Below are 20,953 nucleotides of genomic sequence, written 5' to 3'. Positions count from 1 at the left end.
AATAAGGTCACCCCTCAGTCTCCTCTTCTCCAAACTAAAGAGACCCAGCTCCCTCAGCCTTTCCTTATGGGGAAATGTGGGAGATGCTCCACTCCCTTCATCATCTTGGTTGCCCCGCCCTGAACTCTCTCCAGCAGTTCCCTGTACTTTTTGAACTGTGAGGCCCAGAACTGGACACAATATTCCAGATGTGGTCTCACCAGGGCAGAGTAGAGGGGAAGGAGAACCTCTCTTGACTTACTAACCACCCCCCTTCTAATACACCCCAGGGTGCCATTGGCCTTCTTGGCCACAAGAGCACAATACTGGCTCATGGTCATCCTGCTGTCCACCAGGACTGCCAGGTCCCTTTCCCCTACACTGCTCTCTGATAGGTCATTCCCCAACTCATACTGGAATGTGGGGTTGTTCCTACCCAGATGCAATACTCTACATTTGCCCTTGTTATATTTCACTAAATTTTTCCTCACTCCAGCCTGTCCAGGTCTCACTGGATGGCAGCACAGCCTTCTGGCGTGTCAGCCACTCCTCCCAGCTTGGTGTCATCAGCAAACTTGCTGACAGTACACACTATTCCTTCGTCCAAATAGTTGATGAATATATTGAATAATACTGGGCCCAGTACTGACCCTTGAGGCACTCCACTAGATACAGACCTCCAACTAGACTCCGCCCCATTGACCACGACTCTCTGGCTTCTTCCCTTCAGCCAGTTCACAGTCCACCTCACTACCCGATCATCCAGACCGCACTCCCTCAGTTTAGCTGTAAGGATGCCGTGGGAGACTGTGTCAAATGCCTTACTGAAGTCAAAGTAGACCACATCCACCACCCTGCCATCATCTATCCACCTCATTATGTCCTCATAAAAGGCAATGAGGTTGGTCAAACACGACTTCCCCTTGGTGAAGCCATGTTGACTGCCCCTAATGACCCCCTTATCCTTGATATGCCTTTAGATGGCACGAAGAATACATTGTTCCATCAGTTTCCCAGGCATGGAGATGAGACTGACTGATCTAGAGTTACCTGGGTCCTCCTTCTTGCCCTTTTTGAAGACTGGAGTGACATTTGCTTTCCTTCAGTCCTCAGGCACCTCTCTGGTTTCCCAACACTTGACCAAGATGATGGAGAGTGGTCCAGCAATTACCTTGGCCAGCTCCCTCAGCACCCTCGGGTGCATCCCATCTGGACCCATGGATTTATAGATATCCAGATTGCCTAATTGCTCCCTAACACAGTCCTCATCAACCGAGGCAAACTCCTCCATTTTCCTGACTTCCTCTGGGGCCTCAGCAGTACAGGGCTCCTCAGGACAGCCTCTGGCAGAGTAGACAGAGACAAAGAAGGCATCCAGCAACTCTGCCTTCTCTGTATCTTCTGTCACCAGGGCACCCATCTCATTCATCAGTGGGCCTACATTGCCTCTGGTGTTAGTTTTATCTATCATGTATTTGGAAAAGCTCTTTCTGTTGCTCTTGACCCCTCTCACCAGGTTTAATTCTAAGGAGGGCTTAGCTTTCCTAGTTGCCTCCCTACACCCTCCGATGACAGCCTTTCCATATGGCATAAATATCTACCACTGTCAACAAATGTTACTGTTAAATATTCAAAGAAAACAAACAAAAACAATGAAAATACAAAGCAATATTAAAAGAAAAGGCACACATATGAGTAATCATGGAAGTTGTTGGGGGTTTTCCACTCATATTTGCCAAATTCTTCATAACTATTTTCCTTTTAATTTCTCTGTCATGGCGATATTTCATTACCAGCTGAACCTGTGAAAGGCTCAGTGAAGCACTGAAGAAAACTGAATATTTAGTTCTAAGATTTTAAGCTCACAGAAGCTGGGTTGAATTTCTGTATATTCTTTTTCTGAAATTTGAGGGATTTTTTTAAACTCAGTAAAATTTCAGGAAGAACTGGTACTGTGTTTTGTGGTTTGATTTTGTTTTGTTGTTTGCTTTTTTTCTTTACCCCAGCTTTCTTATTATTCAATCAAAACCAAAAGTACAGTGCTTTTGAAGTTGAAGCATGTTATCTTATTTTATGGTAAATTGTTTCTTGTGTGACAGAAAACCAGCAAAATGCACAACTTGTGTTCTTTTACTATATTCACACTGTTTTTACCAACAGTAAAAATTATATTCGTTCTTTTCTAATTGTAGTGTACCTAAATAAAGTATAATCTGTCTTTTTCTTCTCCAGTGTACTTCTTAGGAAAAAACAATTTTTAACTTTGAACTGTTTTGTATAACCTAGTTTAAGCATGTGGAGAATGAATTATTGAAAGCATTGTTTTTATTGTGTCATAGACTCAAAGAACCGTAGAATGGTTTGGGTTGGAATGGACCTTAGAGATCATCTAATTCCAACCCTCATGCCTTGGCAGGGTCACCTTCCACTAAACCAGGTTGCTCAAAGTGCCATCTGACCTGGTCTTGAACACTCTCAGGGATGGGGCATCCACTTCTCTGGGCAGCCTGTTCTTGTGCCTCACCACCATCATGGTGAATAATTTCTTCCTTATATCTAATCTAAATCTACCGTCTTTCAGTTTAAAGCCACTACCCTTTGTTCTATCACTACATGCCCTGGTAAAAAGTCCCTCTCCAGCTTTCTTGTAGGCCAACTTTGCTCTGAAGTCTCCCCACAGCCTTCTCTTCTCCAAGCTGAACAACCCCAACTCTCTCAGTCTGTCTTCACAGGAGAGTTGCTCCAGCCCTCTGATCATTTTTGTGGCCCTCTCTAGATCCTCTCCAACAGGTCCATGTCCTTCTTATGTTGGGGGCATCAGAGATGGGTGTAGTACTCCAGGTGGGGTCTCATGAGAGCAGAGTGGAGGGGAAGAATCACCTCCCTTGACCTACCGAACACGCACTTTTTGATGGACCTCAGAATATGGTTCACTTTCTGGGCTGCAAGTGCACATTGCTCGATCATGATGAGATTATCATAAACCAACAGTTGAGAGTCTTTCTCCTCAGGACTGCTCACAATATGCATTAAAATAATCTTCTAGTATTTGTTTTTGTACTCTACATCAAGTCAGAGAGTCACAGTTATCTTCTTTTTGATGACTATGAATCATATCACTTTAATTTCTAATGCACTTAAATTATACTCAGTGTTTTATGGGTGATCCTTTATGGGTAGAGGGTTTTTTTGACACATACCAACATCTGTTGTCTTTGCCTGCCTTTATTTATGTATATTCATACATAAACATATATACACACATACATACATCTGTAATAATCAGCAAGCTGACCCACAACATGGCATAAATAGTACCAGCACTTTTTAGACATGCACTACTGAAACTTTTACAGCTTTATTTTGACCACACAGTTGGAGAATACCGAGAGACTCCATGTGATCTTGAGAAACATTATTTATTATTGCCACTGGACAATTTTATATATGACATTACAATGCACTGTAGGTTATTAAATAGTTGGTGGACATTTTCAAGAAAGAGAAAAAGGATTTATGAGCAGCAAATAACTGAAGTTGTATTTTGATTCCAAATTTCAGTTTACACTTAGGATATACCGTAATAGTCTAAACTTGTCATGCAGCCATAAAACTGCTAAAAGCTTTCAAAAATAAACATATCCAGATGACGGAAGCCACTTTCTCCTCAGGGTAATGGATCTGTGTGTTAAACACAGTAACATATGTATAATAAAACATATGGAATATGATATTTGCAGAACCATTTACAGAACATTGTTTACAGGTGTGCAAGGAAGATATAAATACCTCAGCCTTGATAGGTGATCTCTTACAGAATCAGGGTTGCAGTTATTGCCTCCGTTGTGTCTCTATTTGTACGTGTAAACACACGGGGGAAGGAGGATATTCACATCTGAACTAATTGTAAGCTTGCCAAAAATGTTCTTTGGGAATTCAGATTTAATTGCTTTCTTGAACTCTTGTATAAGGATTTGTTCTCACCTTGTTCCGTGTGTATTGCTGCTGTTAACTATTAATGGGAGTCCCTCACCTAGAGTGCTGGGAGAGCATCAGTTCACCTGTTTTCAGGCAGCGTCTGCTCCTGCTGGAAGCACCATTCCTTTAGATACAGATTCTCACTTGTTTCTGGATATATGCTCACTTCTTACCCAAGCAAATCCCCACTCGAAGAATTCTGGTGATTTTAATTTTTCACTCTTCGTATACATATGACTGCATCATCTTTATATTTGAACTGCTCTACTTCTGTGAAAAGAAGCTATTTTTAATAGCACTACCTAACTCAGCTCTGCTCCCTCTAGGTATTTGGAGCTGCTGACCAACAAAAAGCTATTTTTAGTTTTACTCCATTTAGTCCTGCAGAATCAAAATAGGTGTGACTGTGGTCTGAGAGAATATATTTATTCCATAGATCCACTGAAAAAGTTTCAGATGTTTTTCACGTTAGGCATTTCCGTCACAACTGAAAACAGTCTTTCTTGATCTGGAATGAACTATGGAACTACTCTTAATGAGCATACAATAATATGCCGTACCCATTCTAAAATTGCACTTAGCTTCTCCTTGCTCCCTACTGCATGACTATGTATAGCTTGATGGTTCAGATAATTTTTTATTACCTTTGGTTTTATAGTTGGGTATATTATTCTTTGGAATTAGATCCTTGCTTTTGCTATCTGCAAATTGAAATACCAACAAAAACAGTCTTTCAGATCTGCCAGTTAACCTGCCTGAGTTACAAAAGAGAGCCTTTGTCAGTCTTTTGGGCAACCTCTATTTTGAAAGTGTTCTCCTCTGAGCAGCTGAACACCCTCCATTTCACATATCTGTTTTACAGTAAGAATTGTACTTAAGGATTCTTGGTCATGTCATCATGAAGGTAAATTGAGAACCCTGTTTTGATTTCACTAAAGAATCTGACCCAGAGACACTACACTTTTATATGGTTGTCATCATGTCATCCAGGCAGATAATATTAAATAATGTTTGGATGTCACTGGGGAGAAGCAACCTGCTAAGAGAAGTTGCAACAATCTGACTTGCTCTAATTCAGGGAAACTTCAGAAGTACTTGATGTTTAATGTTAAGATTTCAGTTGCAAAATTCACATTTGTTCAGATCATCTCACTGACTTTAGCAATGCTACAGGGGGTATATTTCCTCTGTGTATGAGGTATTTTTGAATAAGCACTCTAGTGCATTGAGCACATGATTTTTAATAGCAGACTTACTGCTATATCTGGCATTTTTCTTTCTGCAAAGTAGTCTTTAAAAAAATAACCACAGTTATTGTGGAAAATGGTATATATAACAGTCAGGACACTCTTCTGTCCTTGCTTTGTGAGTAATCTGCTGGAGCTGTGAGTTATCATAGGTCATGGAGCCTGTCACAGTGCCCAAGCATCAAATACTGTGGAGTACTGTGAGTAAGCTCAGTTAGCAATTTCCTGTATATGTGAGACTCCCTTTGTTCTGCCATAATTATGACAAAGACAGTTGTTTGGGAAAACAATGAAAAAATATCTCCCTCCCCAAAGACCTGGATGAGGATCTTTTTCCTCTGCACTGCTGTGGGTGGATGATTCATGGAACTACCTCTCAAGGCATATACTGAAAACCTTGTTGCACTGGAAGCCTTAAAAGTGCCAAGTTGTTTCTAGGCAAGTTCAAGATGTATGCCAAGAAAATCCACTGCAAAGGCAGTGATCAGAAATATACTTAAAGATGGGGATGATCTTTTAATGAATATCTTAGCATTTCTGTCAGATGTTTTATAGGATCCTCTCTGGAAATTCTTCCTATTCAAGAACACTGAGTACCTCGAGTTTTGAAGAGGAAGCACACACAAAATCATATGTCTGACACCTCTTTGCACCTTAACATTACTGAAAACTGCTCAAGTTTTGGCAATCACAGCTGATGACACAGTAGAGCAGAAAAAAAAATTATATGTAGTATGCAAAAGAAAGATAAGTAGAAGAGCTAGAATAAATAGAATTGGGCTTTGAGGAAAGCTGAAGAGTGCAAAACATGTGAAAGAGTTAAATTTAGAAATCTGACAGGTCGTCAACACAACAGTATGGAAAGGAAGAGTGAAAAATGACACGTCGAATATATGACCACAACAGCCATAATAAAATGTACAAATGGACATTCTTCCCATACAGTCTTTCTCCTTCCTACACTCTAGCTGTGTATGTCAAGGCCATGTAATTATGGTAGTTTAAAACAAAAAAAAAAAAAAAGAAGAAAGCCTAGTTAAACTAAAGCTTACTCAGGTACATGATATATCTTTCTCAAATAGAGAATTGCACTATGTAGCAATCTCATCTGAGTGAGGGAGAGTCAAAAGGGAAAAAAATGCAACGAGAAGGAAATGAAACTAAGCAATTGGAGGAAAAAGAGATGTCATGAATTGGAAATGGGTTTTGCTTTGAGGTGCTGACTCAGATGCATAGGTTTCCATAAAAGCTACAGTAAGAATAAAAATAGACCAGAATTTTAGTTATGAATTATAATAAAAGAGACTTTTATTTGCTTCATGTGCTTCAGGAATATCCAGTTCTTCTGCTTATGAATAGGAAAATAAAAATTCTATGCTATCCTTCTTTCAGACTTTGAGCCTTAGTCTCAAATCTGAAGCTGCAAATAGAAAATGAAACATAAAATATCAAGATTGCTTTATTTCTTCTTCATTTATAGTCATTCAGATGGATGGCAAAAGGAATAAAATTTGAGGTGGAAAAAGGGAGATCACTTATAGGCATTTTTATACAGATGATCAAATAGATAAGTACCAGACCCTTTCTTCAGGCTTCATTTAATAGATTTGACCAAAAAAAGATCAGTGCCCTGGAATGGTAAAGAAAATAATCCAATACCTTGTTAATAAAAAGAGTTGGGCATTAGTACTTCTTACCTTTTGCTATTCACAATAACAGGATTTTTAATACTGCCTTTACCTCTGGAATATGTTTTCAGACCTCAGTTTCTTTGTTTCTGGTTTCTGAATATTCTGTTCTGAAAATTCATTGTTATTCTTTCATTACCTAATATTGTGTCTCCCATTTTTTCCTCCATTACTGTTCAAAATTCTTTTTAGTGTCTCTCATCTACCAATTTCTATCTCTTTCTTTGCCAGTTTTACCATACTAATCATAGGTCCTATTGCACAAAACATGTTGGGACAGATTCACTTGCACACAGATATATTAACAGGGCACATAGCTCATGACATGCATGGGTTGTTAATGGTGAACATTATAAAGGGCAGAGAGGACAAAAAAAGAGATGGAGATAGGGAGAGGGAGGGAAGGATGAAAGGAGGAAGTAGGAGAGGAAAAGAGGGAGAAAGAGAAAAGGAAAAGTTAAAAAAGAACAACCAACCAAACCAACCAACAAACAAACAAAGCAACAACAACAAAACCAACCACCTCTCCCTAGTAGCCAGTCAGGAAGAGCAAGCAATGGGGTCCTCTGGCAGAGTGAAGATTAACATCTTCATCTCAGTGTTCTCTCCCACACAGCAGGTGATGATGGCTAAGGAAGTAGCATACCTAAGGACCTATGCAACAGTCCTTTGCCATTCTTATAAAAATTTTAAACCATTTCTTCTTTGAGTCTTTGGTCTTCCTCACAACAGCTCAGCCAAAGAGTTAACTGCTTCAAAAGAAGGCTTGACTTCAAGAGGCTGCAAGGCTTTATAACAGTCCTGCTGATGAAGACCAGTAAGGTTGGGTAAAGCAGAATATCTTCCAGGTATTGTTGTGTTCCCTCACTTTCTGGTGCTTTTATAATGGATGTTTCAAAGTTGCTTTTTTTCCATCAGCTCGCTTTGCATATTTTCATTCTCCCAGACATTACAGAATGAGATCCACTGTAGAAACATATCTCTGTTGTGCTAGGTGCAGCACAAACACTAATGCAGACAATTTCCTTGAATTGTGTAGAAACATTAGTCAAACTGCCAAAAATTACATGCCTTTGGAGTTTACTTAAATCTGTGTTCTTCAAACACTACTTCAGAACTTCATTGTAGATACTTTTTGAATAATCTCTTCCTTTAAAAGGGAATCAGTGTTGGATGTGATCATGAGAAATTTTTCTTCCTGGTACGTCTTTAATATATCATGTAAGGGGAAAAAAGAAAAAGAAAACTGGAATCCTAATTGACTAGAGTGAGGAACATTTTAGTGTTCTCAGGTTCTGATGTTGTCTGGTAAGCAGAGCTAGCTTTTTCATTAGGTGGTCTCCTTTTCTTTTCAGTATGTGCGTTTTATAATAGACATCCAGTATAGCTGGGTATTACATTGTCAATGAATCAGTCATTCACTGGGAAACACAGCTCAGAGACAAATCCACTGAACAGTTACTGTCCCAAATAAGACTGACAGAGTATTCTGAAATATGAAGACAGTTTATAAGCATTTGCCGTAAAATCCAGTTAGTCAAAGTTGCTTTTCCCCCTAGGTGAGGTGCTGGAACACTGCGAAATCACAGTTCTATTTTTGGATGACTCAGAGTAGGGATTTGAATTAATGTATCCTGCCCGGAACACCTGAAAAAGCAGGCCACAGAGTCATTTTCATTCTTTCCTCGTGCTCGATGAATATTTAAACAGTCTGTGCTGAATATCATGGGTCTGACAGAAAAGACTGAGGGAGAGCTACCTCTACAAAAATATTTGAGACTGCTTTAGTAACCTCTATGTGCTACAAGTGGTCAGATCTCTACATCAAGAAGGTCTTGACCTTGTGCATTTCAGACCTTTACATTAATACCTTGAGCACTAGGTTATTAGACAAAAATGTAAAATCAGGGTATATTTTGCTTATCTAAAATTTGGTTTCTCTTGTTTTTTATTTCAAGTATGCCAAAATAAAATATTCTTTTTCAAACTGAACAAAATGTTTTGCATGAACCCCAAGTGACTGGGTTTTCTTTTCAACAAAAAGGAAGAAGAACTACATCTGCCAGAATGGAAAAAAAAAAAAAAAAGACCAAAAGTGAAATATTGATATTTCAATCCAGCCTTCAGATAAATGGATACATCTCTTGAATGGCTTTAATACATAGGTCTGTTTTGAAGACATGCTGAACATCTCGTCTTTAACTGACTTTAACCCAGGTGTATGGGTGAAAGCTGAGATACACTGCAGCTCTGAGAATTGCCTCTGGAACATTAAAAAGCTGGAGGTACAAATGTCAGCAAGTTTAAGTAAACAAAGAGAGACTTAAGCAAATTTACACTAGAAAGAGCTTCAGCATAGTGTTTGTTTCCAGGCTCAGGAAGGTTTTGTAAGGTTTTGTTACCTCCCATTTCCATTTTATATAGTAAAGAAACAAGGTTAATAAGTTAGCCCACATCTAGTACTCATATAGTAAAAATAAAAGAGAAAAAAGTACTGTGGCTTCTGCAATTCTGAAGTAATTACATAGTATTAATAATCGCTCAGGTACCTGAGACAGGTGCCTTGTACAGAAAAAATGTGCTGTAGCTATCACAGAGAATTTGAATATTAAAACTAATACATCTGAAGGATAAATTCTACCTTCAGTTCTACATAAGCCAAAGTTTGAACCTACTGCTTTGAACCTATACTTGTACAGAAATAGAAATAAATTACAGTGAGTCTGTCAATGCAGTTTATTGCCAATTAGTATGTCTGATTAGAGGGAGAAAAGTATCTACCCAAGCCTGATCTACTGGACTTCCTATAATCACAACAGTGATATAAATGGCACAGAAGAAGATGATACAAATTAGCAATGAAATGTGGAGAAATTCATGTAATGGGAAAATTAATAATACTGACACAGGAGGTGTTTCAAGAAGATGAGGGAGCAGGCGTAAGTGCTGGACACAGTTTCAAAATTTAGGCTGTAAAAAGTAGATCTTTTACCTTTTATTCAGGATCATATACTTTACTGATAGAACATGTGTGTCTCTCCATATGATACTTTGGTCACCTACTACATACAGAGGAAGAGTTACCTACATACATTTTAATATGAAGAAGAGACTAAAGGGAACAGAGGATCTTGACTAGGTTCTAGTCCTGAAAGCTCTAATCTACCTGTTTATCTAATGAAAAGATGCTCATCTCTGGAGAACATTGGTAGGTGCACATACTGCTGAAAAGGAGGTTGGGAATCAGGAACACAGGAGAATTGCTGCTAATGAAGATGACAGCTTGAGTGTCTGGCTGCTGCATAAAAGCAGAACACAACTGCTTAAATGTCGTGGGTTAAAGCCTTGTCTTATAAACTGTTGGGCAAATATGAGACAGACTCTGCATGTGATGTGATGTTAGTATCTCCAGAAAAAAAAATAAAAATAAAAAAGATCTGAATGATTGAATCTAAGATCAGAAGAGAGCCATTCTAAAGCACTCATGACTTTGTGGATGGCTTTGAAATGCAATCTGTTAAGACACAAAGTTGCATAAATACTTCTAATCAAATAGAATCTGTGTATCTCTTGATTTTTCTTAATTAACAAAGGAAAATTGAATGAGGATTTTAACAAATCTCAGACTGTCTCAGATCTTTCCTTTATCCTAAAAAGGCAACCAAGGATAGATGGAGAAAGTCAAGACACCCTCAGTTCCTTTGCCTTCCCAATGTTATTTTCTTCATCATATCTTATTTGGTTCCAAATGTTTGAGAACAGTTATTTTTCTGGTGCCCTGTGTTATACTTTTTATTCTTTCCGTCCTGCTGGTTTTCATCTTGTTATGCTTTTTACTTTTTTCCTTCCTTTTACCTTTTCCACCATAGAGATGCTTGTAGGCATTCCTGAACACAAAAGATATTTTTTTGCTAGCTGCGTTTTGCAATAGAGATACCAATTAAGTTTGTCAGAAGAATTTCTCTGTACAAGCCTAGCATTACAAGCACTAGGTATTACCTGGGGTGTTATTGGTCCTCAGACTCCCTTTCTGTGAAACATGCTAAGAAAACATGGCCTGCATCCTGAGACTATCAAATGACATTTTGGGTGGAGAGGCTACTGGGAAGACTATGCATGAACACAGCTCTTTGCATTTGCCTCTCAGGAACAAAATACTCAGTTCCTGGCAGATCTTCCTTGAAGTGCTCATTACCAGGGAAAGGCAATGATGAAAATGATGTATGGTTATTCTAGAAAAAAAAGAGATGATGCTCTTGATTGCAAAATGGCACACTTCATTTGAAAAAAACCCCAAAGTTAATATTAAAAACTCCCACAATCTTGGATAATTATTCCATGCAAGATAATATGTATCTCCTACAAAGTCCCCTCATCTTTTCCAAGGGTAGTTTAGCCTTGGTGAGTTAATTTAAATTCTATTTCTTTGTCTATAATTAATATTTTCTTTTTTATCTCTTTTCTCATCTATTACCCACACATGTACAATTGAAACATAATTTGAAGGAGGGCATCTCTGAACACTCCATCTGCTTTTATTACAGCAACACCCTCTTGGGGTCCTCTCTTTCTTCTAGACCCCGGTGCAATTTAGTATCTGCTGTTTTACCTCTTTTTCTCATCAGACTTACTATCCTCATCTCTCTTTCTTATACTAGGAACTTCATTTTAGTTTTTAGACCAAGTGTGACTGTCATAATTCTTACTTTCTCCTTTCACTTGGAGTAGCTGGATTGCCAGTTCCAATTCCTCCTTTCTTTCTGTGGTTTTGTGGGATTTGTTCACTTGTTGTTTTGTTTGTTTTGATTTGTTTGTTTGTTTCATCCCCTGAAAAGAGAAGGAGGGAAGGGAAGGGAAGGGAAGGGAAGGGAAGGGAAGGGAAGGGAAGGGAAGGGAAGGGAAGGGAAGGGAAGGGAAGGGAAGGGAAGGGAAGGGAAGGGAAGGGAAGGGAAGGGAAGGGAAGGGAAGGGAAGGGAAGGGAAGGGAAGGGAAGGGAAGGGGAGGGAAGGGGAGGGAGGAGGGAAGGGAAGGGAGGAGGGAAGGGAGGAGGGAAGGAAGGAGGGAAGGAGGGAGGGAAGGAGGGAAGGAGGGAAGGAGGGAAGGAGGGAAGGAGGGAAGGAGGGAAGGAGGGAAGGGAAGAAGGAAGGGAGGAAGGAAGGGAGGAAGGGAGGGAGGAAGGGAGGGAGGAAGGGAGGGAGGAAGGGAGGGAGGAAGGGAGGGAGGAAGGAAGGAAGGAAGGAAGGAAGGAAGGAAGGAAGGAAGGAAGGAAGGAAGGAAGGAAGGAAGGAAGGAAGGAAGGAAGGAAGGAAGGAAGGAAGGAAGGAAGGAAGGAAGGAAGGAAGGAAGGACCCAGATATTCTCTGTATGCGGAGAACTACAGCATTTTCTGCTTCATCCCCTGGCTAGAGCACTGAGGATTGCTGAGAACATTTAGGTATAACCAGAGGAACAACACTCAATTTATTCATAACAAAGATGACACTGTTACTTCTTTGTGTGCTTTTTCTAGAATTTCTAACATTATTTGCACTTTTGGAGATCTATGCAAAACAGTCATTCTAGTTCAGTTGTTGTTTCCTATTCCTATTATCCTTTCTCCTTCTCTTTTAAGCTCTCTAAAATAACCTGCTTTTTGACAATAAAATCACTACATTGTTTGTAGGATGTAAGTTTTCAGTTTCATCTGCAAACCAGGCATGACATTACTGTTGAGTATGTTGCTATTGCTGTATTGTTTATTTTGGATTTGTGGTTGTTTCTTCAGTGAAAACTTCAAAAGGTCAGTTTTGTCCCAGTGAGAAACAGGGAAACTTTTGAAATCACAGTCTGGAAAAGCATTTTCTTGCCCATTTCTATTTTTACATAAAATTTCTTCCTCTCTTAATGCTTTGGGGGCAATTTTTCTGAGGTCAAAGGCTCAATAATCCACTAACACAGATATTGCCAGCTGCCTCTTTTGCTAGGCCTACCAGATGTGAAGGGGATACAACATGATTGAAGATCCAAATGAATTTAGACCCTAAATGAATATTAGAAAAAAAAAATCCATGTTGACAAATCTGGATTATGAACTGTTCGCTTTGAATTCCTCTTCCTCAGAGGTGAGTTGATTCATCACAATAATTTAGGAAGCCCACCATAATGAGGGGACAATCCCAGTGTTTTTTATGAAAAAATTGTACTTCAACAGCAAAACCAAGAAGTGAATGACAAGCAGTACATAGCAGATGTATATGGCAAATCATTTTCTATGGCAATACATGTAAAACAAACATTCTGATTTTACATAGATTATGTAGGTACAGAATTAAATAATTAACCTTTATTCCATGTGAAATGCATATATATAATACCAAAATATAATTAAAAGGAAAAAAAAAAGTACTAACAAGGACATTTCTCTTAGAATGGGAACTTCACCTATTTTACTGTAGTTCAGTAATGAAGTTTTAAGAACAATTCAGACATCTTTCAGTAGGAGCCTGTGCCTTTTCTTCATCCAGGTATGACTATGATTTTAAGATTTTGTTAGTCTCTGAATAAGGGAGAAATGATATTTGTTACTTGGACAATTTCTTCTATCCTTTGTTCTTGGAAGGCCCTGACTCTTCTAATTTTTGCTTACCCTAACTAAAGCTAATGTATCATCAAAGCTACTTATAATAGTGACCCATTCATTATGCTGCTGCTCATGGTCATTACTTTTTCTGTCTCTAATGATTACCTTATATTGTCTTATACTAAGTACTATACCTTGACATACTGTAAGAGCATTACTGCTGTCTAAGAAAAGCAAATATGATGGTCAGTCATACAAAAGGTGTACCTGGACTGCTGAGGTAGGAATTCACTGCAGAATTAACTTTCTTCTAATTTCAGACAAGAAAACCAGCTCTTTTTCTTGGGCATGAGGAAGGGAGGGTCAGATGGAAATCTGGAACCTGTCTAGATTCCACAGAAGTATTTCATATTTGTAGTAAAAGTACATGAAGAAGAGTGTGTACCTTCACTCAAGTCAGTCTTTACTGGTAAAACTTGCCTTCCACAGTTCCAGGCCCATGAGACCTCTGAGAAAGCCTGTTGCAAGGAAGAAGAGGATCACGTCAGGGAACACAAACAAATTGCATATACATGAGTCCATGGGACCTAATGGGATGCAAACATAAGAACTGAGGAAGCTGGCCAGTGTTATTACAAGGCTACACTCAATTATCTTTGAAAGGTCTGAGGAACTACAGGCTGGTCAGCATTATCTCATTCCCTGGGATGGCAGTAGAGGAAATCTAAACATGTGAAGGATAAAGAGGAAATTTGGAGTAGTCAGCATGAATTTATGAATTTAGGTGCTTGACTAACCCAGTAGCCTTCTATGATGAAATGACTAGCTCTGTGGACAAGGGTAAAGTAGCTGATGTTGTTTATCTTGATTTCAATATGGCTTTCAACATTGTTTCCTATAACATTCTCAAAAACAAACTGATGAAGTGCAGACAAGATAAAAGGACAGAGAAGAACTGAAAGTTGCCTTAATCAGACAAGAAAAACAAACCCACCTACCAAAGTATGTAAGATGGTAAGGTGGTTAAATGAGACCTCCATAAACCAGGCTTTTAAACAAAGAACCTACCACTAAACTGTCAGGCTCAAAGGCAGCACAAATTCCAGCTTGAGACCAGTCACTGGAGGTTTAACTCAGGGGTCCATCATGAGGAAATGTTGTTTAACATCTTCATGAGTGTCCTGGATCAGTTTGAAGATGGCATAAATCCAGGAGGAGTGACTGATATATCAGATAGATGTACTGCCATTCAGACAGACCTAACTGTCTTGAAAAACAGGCAGAAAGGAACTTCATGAAGTCTGCAAAGGGACGTGCAAAGTCCTGCACCTCAGAAGGAACAATCCCATGCAGCACTACAGGCTGAGGAACATTTGGCTGGAAATCAGCTTTGCAGAGGAAGATCTGGGTCCGAATGGACACTAAGTTGATCAAGAGTCAGCAACATGTCCTTGCAGCAGCAAAGAAGGTCAACAGCCTCCTGGGTTTCATGATGAGGAGTCTTGCCAGCAGGTTGAAGGAAATAGCCATTCTCTTCTGTTTAGACATGTGAGAGATATATGGAGTGTTTGGTCCAACTCAGAGATTCCCAGTGGAAGAAAGACATGGGCATACTGGAGCAAGTCTAGCAAAGGTTCACAGAACTTGAGGTACTGGAGCATCTGTCCCACAAAGCAAAACAGAGAGCTGGCAGTGTTCAGCCTGAAGAAGAAAAGGTTCAGGAGCATCGTGTCAATGTGTATAAATACCTGACTGGAGGAAGAAAATAAGACAGAGCCAGACTCTTCTCAGTGGTGCACAGTGACAAGAGCAGAAGCAATGGGCACAAATGGAAATAAAGGGACTACCCTTTAAACATTAAGAAAAAATGTTTATTGAGATTCAAATTAGAAAATGTTTACTGAGAAGGTGGTCAAATGCAGGTTTTCATCCTTAGAGATATTAAAAACCTGAATAGATATGACCCTGAAGAGCCTTTGAGGAGGTAGTTGAACTAGATAATCTCCAGAGGCTTCTTCCTATCTCAACTATTCTGTGATTTTGTAATACCACAAATGTGTCAGTTTTAAACAGGGTCTTGATTCTTGGTACAACTTGTATGGGCACATATATGAGGCTTTGATCCCAACTAGAGAACCAGTTACAATCTAAACCATATTCTGTCTGAATTTTGACAAAAAAGCTTTTCCCAGGAGGTTTTTAGAATGCAGTACAAGTGGGAACAGATTAACAAAATTATGCAGGAATTTCAGAGAAACAGTGTAACAGATAGTGCTCTATGATGTTTCTGATTCCTAATTTGGTGTTAGACACTGCCTAAGAACTATTCCACACATGTTAGGAGAACTTCATCTTCTGTCTTCTTTTGGTCACCAAAATCAACTTTCAAAACTGTTGAAGCTGAGAATCTTTCTTAATTTCCTAGATTGTCCATCTCCGTTTTGCAGATTTTAGTAAGCTTTACCAAAGTTCCACAATATAGAAAGGGTTTTACTACTCATTTACATGCCATATGTGTCCCCCCCACTTTTGTTGTTGTTTTCCCTGTATGAATACATATTCTTTATCCTGAAAGCATAATATCTAATCCAGTCTATACCCCATTTCCTTCCCTCTGCACACAAACACACAGAGAACATAGTCTTGCTTCCTTTTTTTTGTATTTGAAAGCCAAAGGTAATGTATTCATCAGAACAGCTGGGTAACGTTCATGCTATGTGCAAATCAGCTAAAAATGTAACAAACCTGAGGAAAATGTGACAAAAATCTACAATAGCTCAAACTGTAGATCTGATACAAGTGTCTAACTGTTCAGAAAATTGTGTTCATTGTCTTTTATTTTTAGAAAATCCATTGCAAGGACTTTAAAAGGAGATGCATTCTTTTACATTATGGTATATTCAGGAATTCCATTTTTATCCTGTAACTCTATTCATTTGGGAACATGCAGTGAACCAGCAGGACAAGGTTCATTTCAGAAACTTGGTAAAGTAGGACAGTGTCCTACCAATGACAAAGAAAAAAATAAAACCAAAGATTTTTAAAGGGGCATGCTTCCAGTTTTTTTATTTACTTGTGTTCTTGTTTTTATAGTGCTGTAAAAGATACAAATTTGAGTCGAGTGCTGACTAGAAAAAAAAATTAAACTGAACATACAAATACTGCATTTTAATGCATGAAGCTTATTTCACATCTGGAAATACACACGGAATATGGACTTTCTCCTTGTTGGAAAACAAATGGTAGGACATTAAAAGTTACATATACAGCAGTCTGGAATGCTGGATTTGAATTTGCTCTCATTATAGCATTGAAAATGATGCAATTTTCCTGAGTTAATTCCAGTATAATTTCAATATGAATTAAAATCCTGACAGGTCAAAGAGTGAAGCTAGTCTTTCAGAGTGTCAGTGCTGCTAAGTAAATATTATACTGGACATACAAAACAATTAGTTACTCTAGAAAATCTTTGTATTCTTTTCTTTAAAAAAGCCAGACACTAGAAAATGTTAACCTTTCCATTTACTAGTTTCAAGAAAGATATGTTTTCCCCCTCTTCTCTCAGGACGTAGTATGAAGAATTCTGAATGAGAAATCAGGATAATCCGGTCTGAGTTCTCTGTTCAAATATATACCCAGGAGTGTAAATTACATGGTGAGCTTCTTTTGTCTTGTCTAATCATCTAAATGACTAACCCTGGTAAATATGACAATACTTAAAGTATAGCTCTGTTCTTCTAGTTATCCTTTAAAAAATCAACACATATCTCTGTTGCTGTTACTGTGACCAGTATATAGTGGTGGTAAGAATTAGGAACTGAACATATTCAGGTCTTTTGGAATGTGGTTAGTGCTTGTTTAAAGAAATGTGTGGTTTTAAGTTTGATGAAGAAACATCTTTATCAATGCCATTAGGTTTCTGCAGGGAGAAATTCTGCAGGTATATAGGAATGAAGCAACAAGCTTCTTCCATTTAATTTAGCTTGTTAAAATGATCAGCTATAAATTTTAGGACTATAATCTTTCATAAATCTCAAATGTTACCTGGTAATCCAGCCAAAATAAAGAGCAGAATGGAACTTGAACAATGGTAGGAACTTGCCTATTAAAACTGAAATAATTGTTTTTAAAAATAGTTTAATTATTATCTCTTATACTGAGAGCTGTGTTTTGTCCAGCAAAACTGGATTAATAAATATTCACTGTGCAGTCTGTGTCTGTGAGTTTATATCACAGTGATATGACACTTGAGTTGCAAAACTGTATAACTATACTATTTTTTCTTTCAGAAGTCACAGAAACTTCTGAATTATGTTATGCTTCTTCAAAATTTTTTACTCAATTTAGTTTAACTAATAGACAAATTTGGTTGAACACATAATATTTAATTTTAGGAGATGGGTTAAAATTATTTCAAGAATTTAATCTGCAGCTGATTGCTCTTTTCATTGCTCTATTGTTTTACAACCACATTTCCTATAACCTCAGTGTGTCTGAAACGTTTTTGATTACATACTGCCTTTTATTTTTCTGTAAGAGTGGTAATCTGACTTTCAAAGCTGCCAAATACAGGTACAGGCTCTAACTCCATCAGTCTTATTCTCAAGCAGATAGGCTTAAAATTGATCTCGTCAGCACTGATATCAACAGGTTGTATCTGCAGGGTCGCACATCCCATGCATTAGGAAGTTATCCTGAGTTAACACTGCTGATCTCCCAGTTAAGAAATTTTGTTAGAGGTCAAGTCCCAAACTGAGAGCTGTCATAGATTCACATCTGTGAAGCACACACAGAGTTCCATAACACGTACACAAACTCATGCGAGTGGAAAAAGCAGTGAGCTTTTAAAAAAAATCCAAGACAGGGACAGAAACATAGTTCAGTTTTCATGTCTTGCACTGTAGTTTATTGATAGCATCATTTTTTTAAAGGCCTGGCTTAAGGAATTCTCTTTTAATGACCATACTATCTTATATACTTTGGTAGCTGGGATTGTTTTTCTTGTCTGATTCTGGAGTTTGGACCCACTTCATCTGTGTTCCAACTTTTCACTAAATCCAGTTAGGACCCTAGGTACCCCCCAGCTTTCTGCATCATCCACCTTCCTCAGCAGCCAATGATAAGACATGACATTTCTAGACAGTGAGTCAAGTTTCCAAAGGTATTATTTTATTACCTTAACTGAGTCTGGGAAGGATCAGACCTTGTTGATAAAGCTACAGGAGAAGTGGTCCTTTTAAAATGAGCAATTGGTGAGTGACTGACTATATACCTATATAGCATATAACAACTGCATAATTAGTCAGAAGCAGAAACATGATGCAGTTCTGCAAAACATTTATTGTTGGAAAAAAATATTTTGGCAAAAACCCCTTGAGGTTAGTGTATTCCATTCTGCTGTAATTACGCATTTGCAGTGATTTTGCCTAAGCTCATGCCTAAGAACTTTTAAAGTAGTAGTGCATGTTCAGTGAAAAGGGAGTTCATCTCAGTTTTTTGAAAAATAAATACTTGAAGTTGAAGATATCCACCCTTTACAGGCTATGGAGAGACATTTAGAGATGACAAGGCACCAATCTTAAACATCTACCTTTTCATCAGACCAATTACCTTTTGGAAAAGTCAGTTCTTCCTCAAGAAAGGGATCTTGCTGAAGATTTCCTCAGACAACCAGCTCCAATGCAGGTTGCCAACTTTTAGATGTCTATATGAAGTGAGATGCATCTGACAATAGCTGTTTGTACCATAAGAGCTCATAACCTCAGTGGGGGTTTTTAAATCATTTGGAAGATTTGGGTTCCTGATAACTTATTCCCACAAATTCATAGCTTCTGTTCATCATTGTAGTTTGTGAATACCTTCTAGCAGTTGTGAAATGAATCACATTGGTCACGTGCTGACTGACCTTTCACAAATCCTGGATTTTATTTTTAAATATTATTAAACTTTCACCTTTTGTGTTTGTGCAGTACATCTCAGGAGCAATGATGTTTGTCATTAGGTAGATTTTTTTACCCCGTTATAATTTGATGAATTAATGTTGGAGGCATTATTTTGCATGTGAGTAAGAAGGCATAATATATGTAGATATTAAATTGTGGGATATAATTGATCATCTAATAATGAGTTTATGATGAGCAGCACTATAATAAAAATACAGGTCTTAGACTGTTCATATTTTTACCAAGGGATTGCCTAGGAAATTAAGACAATCCAGTCAAAAAAATACCAGAAGGGATTTTTTTTTTTAAGATTTTGCTTTTCTTTTTATTTAAATTTATTTTTCATCAAACCACCAGGAAAAATTCAAAAGAATAATTTAGGCTTGTATTCAATGTTTATCCACTTGTACTTCAAAGATTCATTTTACAGAATAGAACTATAATTTGTCTATTAAAACTAGCTCTGACACCTACCCTTTACTGTGGAGCAGGTTGATAATTTACTCTTGAGGTGGATTTTGTTTGTATGCATTTTTAAGTGGCTGTCACATTTGTATATATCGAAATAATTCACATTTCATCCTAGTGAGAATAGAGGAGGAAAAGCACAGGCGTAATCCCTCTGCAAGCTGCTGAGAGTGGGCTGCTGAGAGAACCTGTTGCTGCAGAGTAGAAGCAGCAGTCCATGGCCAGGATGAAGTTTGAGCGGCTGTATGACAGGGAGAGTTTGCATGCCGTGAGAGAGAAATCCCCACTCTCATGGGAAAAACAACAGCAACAACAAACAACACCAAAAAACCACACAAAACAACAACAACAAAGAAAAAAAAAACAAACAAGCAAACAACCAAAACCACAACAAAACCAAAACTGAAACAAAACAAAAAAAAATAGCAAACAAAACTGTCATTTATTTGGGGTTAAAATTACTCTTTGGGAATGTGTTACCAAGCAGAAAAGTCTTCTGGCTCAATTAATGCTTTTTTGTCTGCATTTGTTTACTGAAAGAATTTATTGAATCAGATTCACTGTGTCTCGAGACATTTCAAACAAATGCTTATTTTGTTTCCCATTTTGAACATAAAATACACCAGGTGCACGCAACAATCTGTTTTATAACAGCCACAACAAAAAACCCTCCTGCATTTCCTGATTCCAGACTAATGTGGGAATTTGGAAACAAATAACACATTAAAAAATGTGGTTTTTTCCAACAAACTGTATTAATACCCTTAAAAAAGAGGAAAAAAATACCAAACCACCTCATACAAATGGAACACTGGCCATATATCAGAAGCTTCATTCAGAACCAAAAATAAAGTAGCTTGTCAATAAATATTAGCAATATGCTGATGGGAGTGATAATGGATTAATATAGTACTTAATTAATATGGAATTTAAGTTAGCAGAGTGAGGCATATATAGACGAGTGCTGAAGAGCAGTAAACCAATTAACTGATTTTAATAAATGTCCAGGAGTCTCATAAAAGTTCAAGTAGCTGGTAGAGTCTTTGACTCTCTACCTGGCTGTGGCGATTGATAAACAAACATAGGAACTTT

This window comes from Patagioenas fasciata, chromosome 3 (assembly GCF_037038585.1).
Source record: "Patagioenas fasciata isolate bPatFas1 chromosome 3, bPatFas1.hap1, whole genome shotgun sequence".
Taxonomy (NCBI): Eukaryota; Metazoa; Chordata; class Aves; order Columbiformes; family Columbidae; genus Patagioenas; species Patagioenas fasciata.
The sequence above is the reverse complement of the archived record's forward strand: the minus strand, read 5'-3'. Positions refer to the sequence as shown.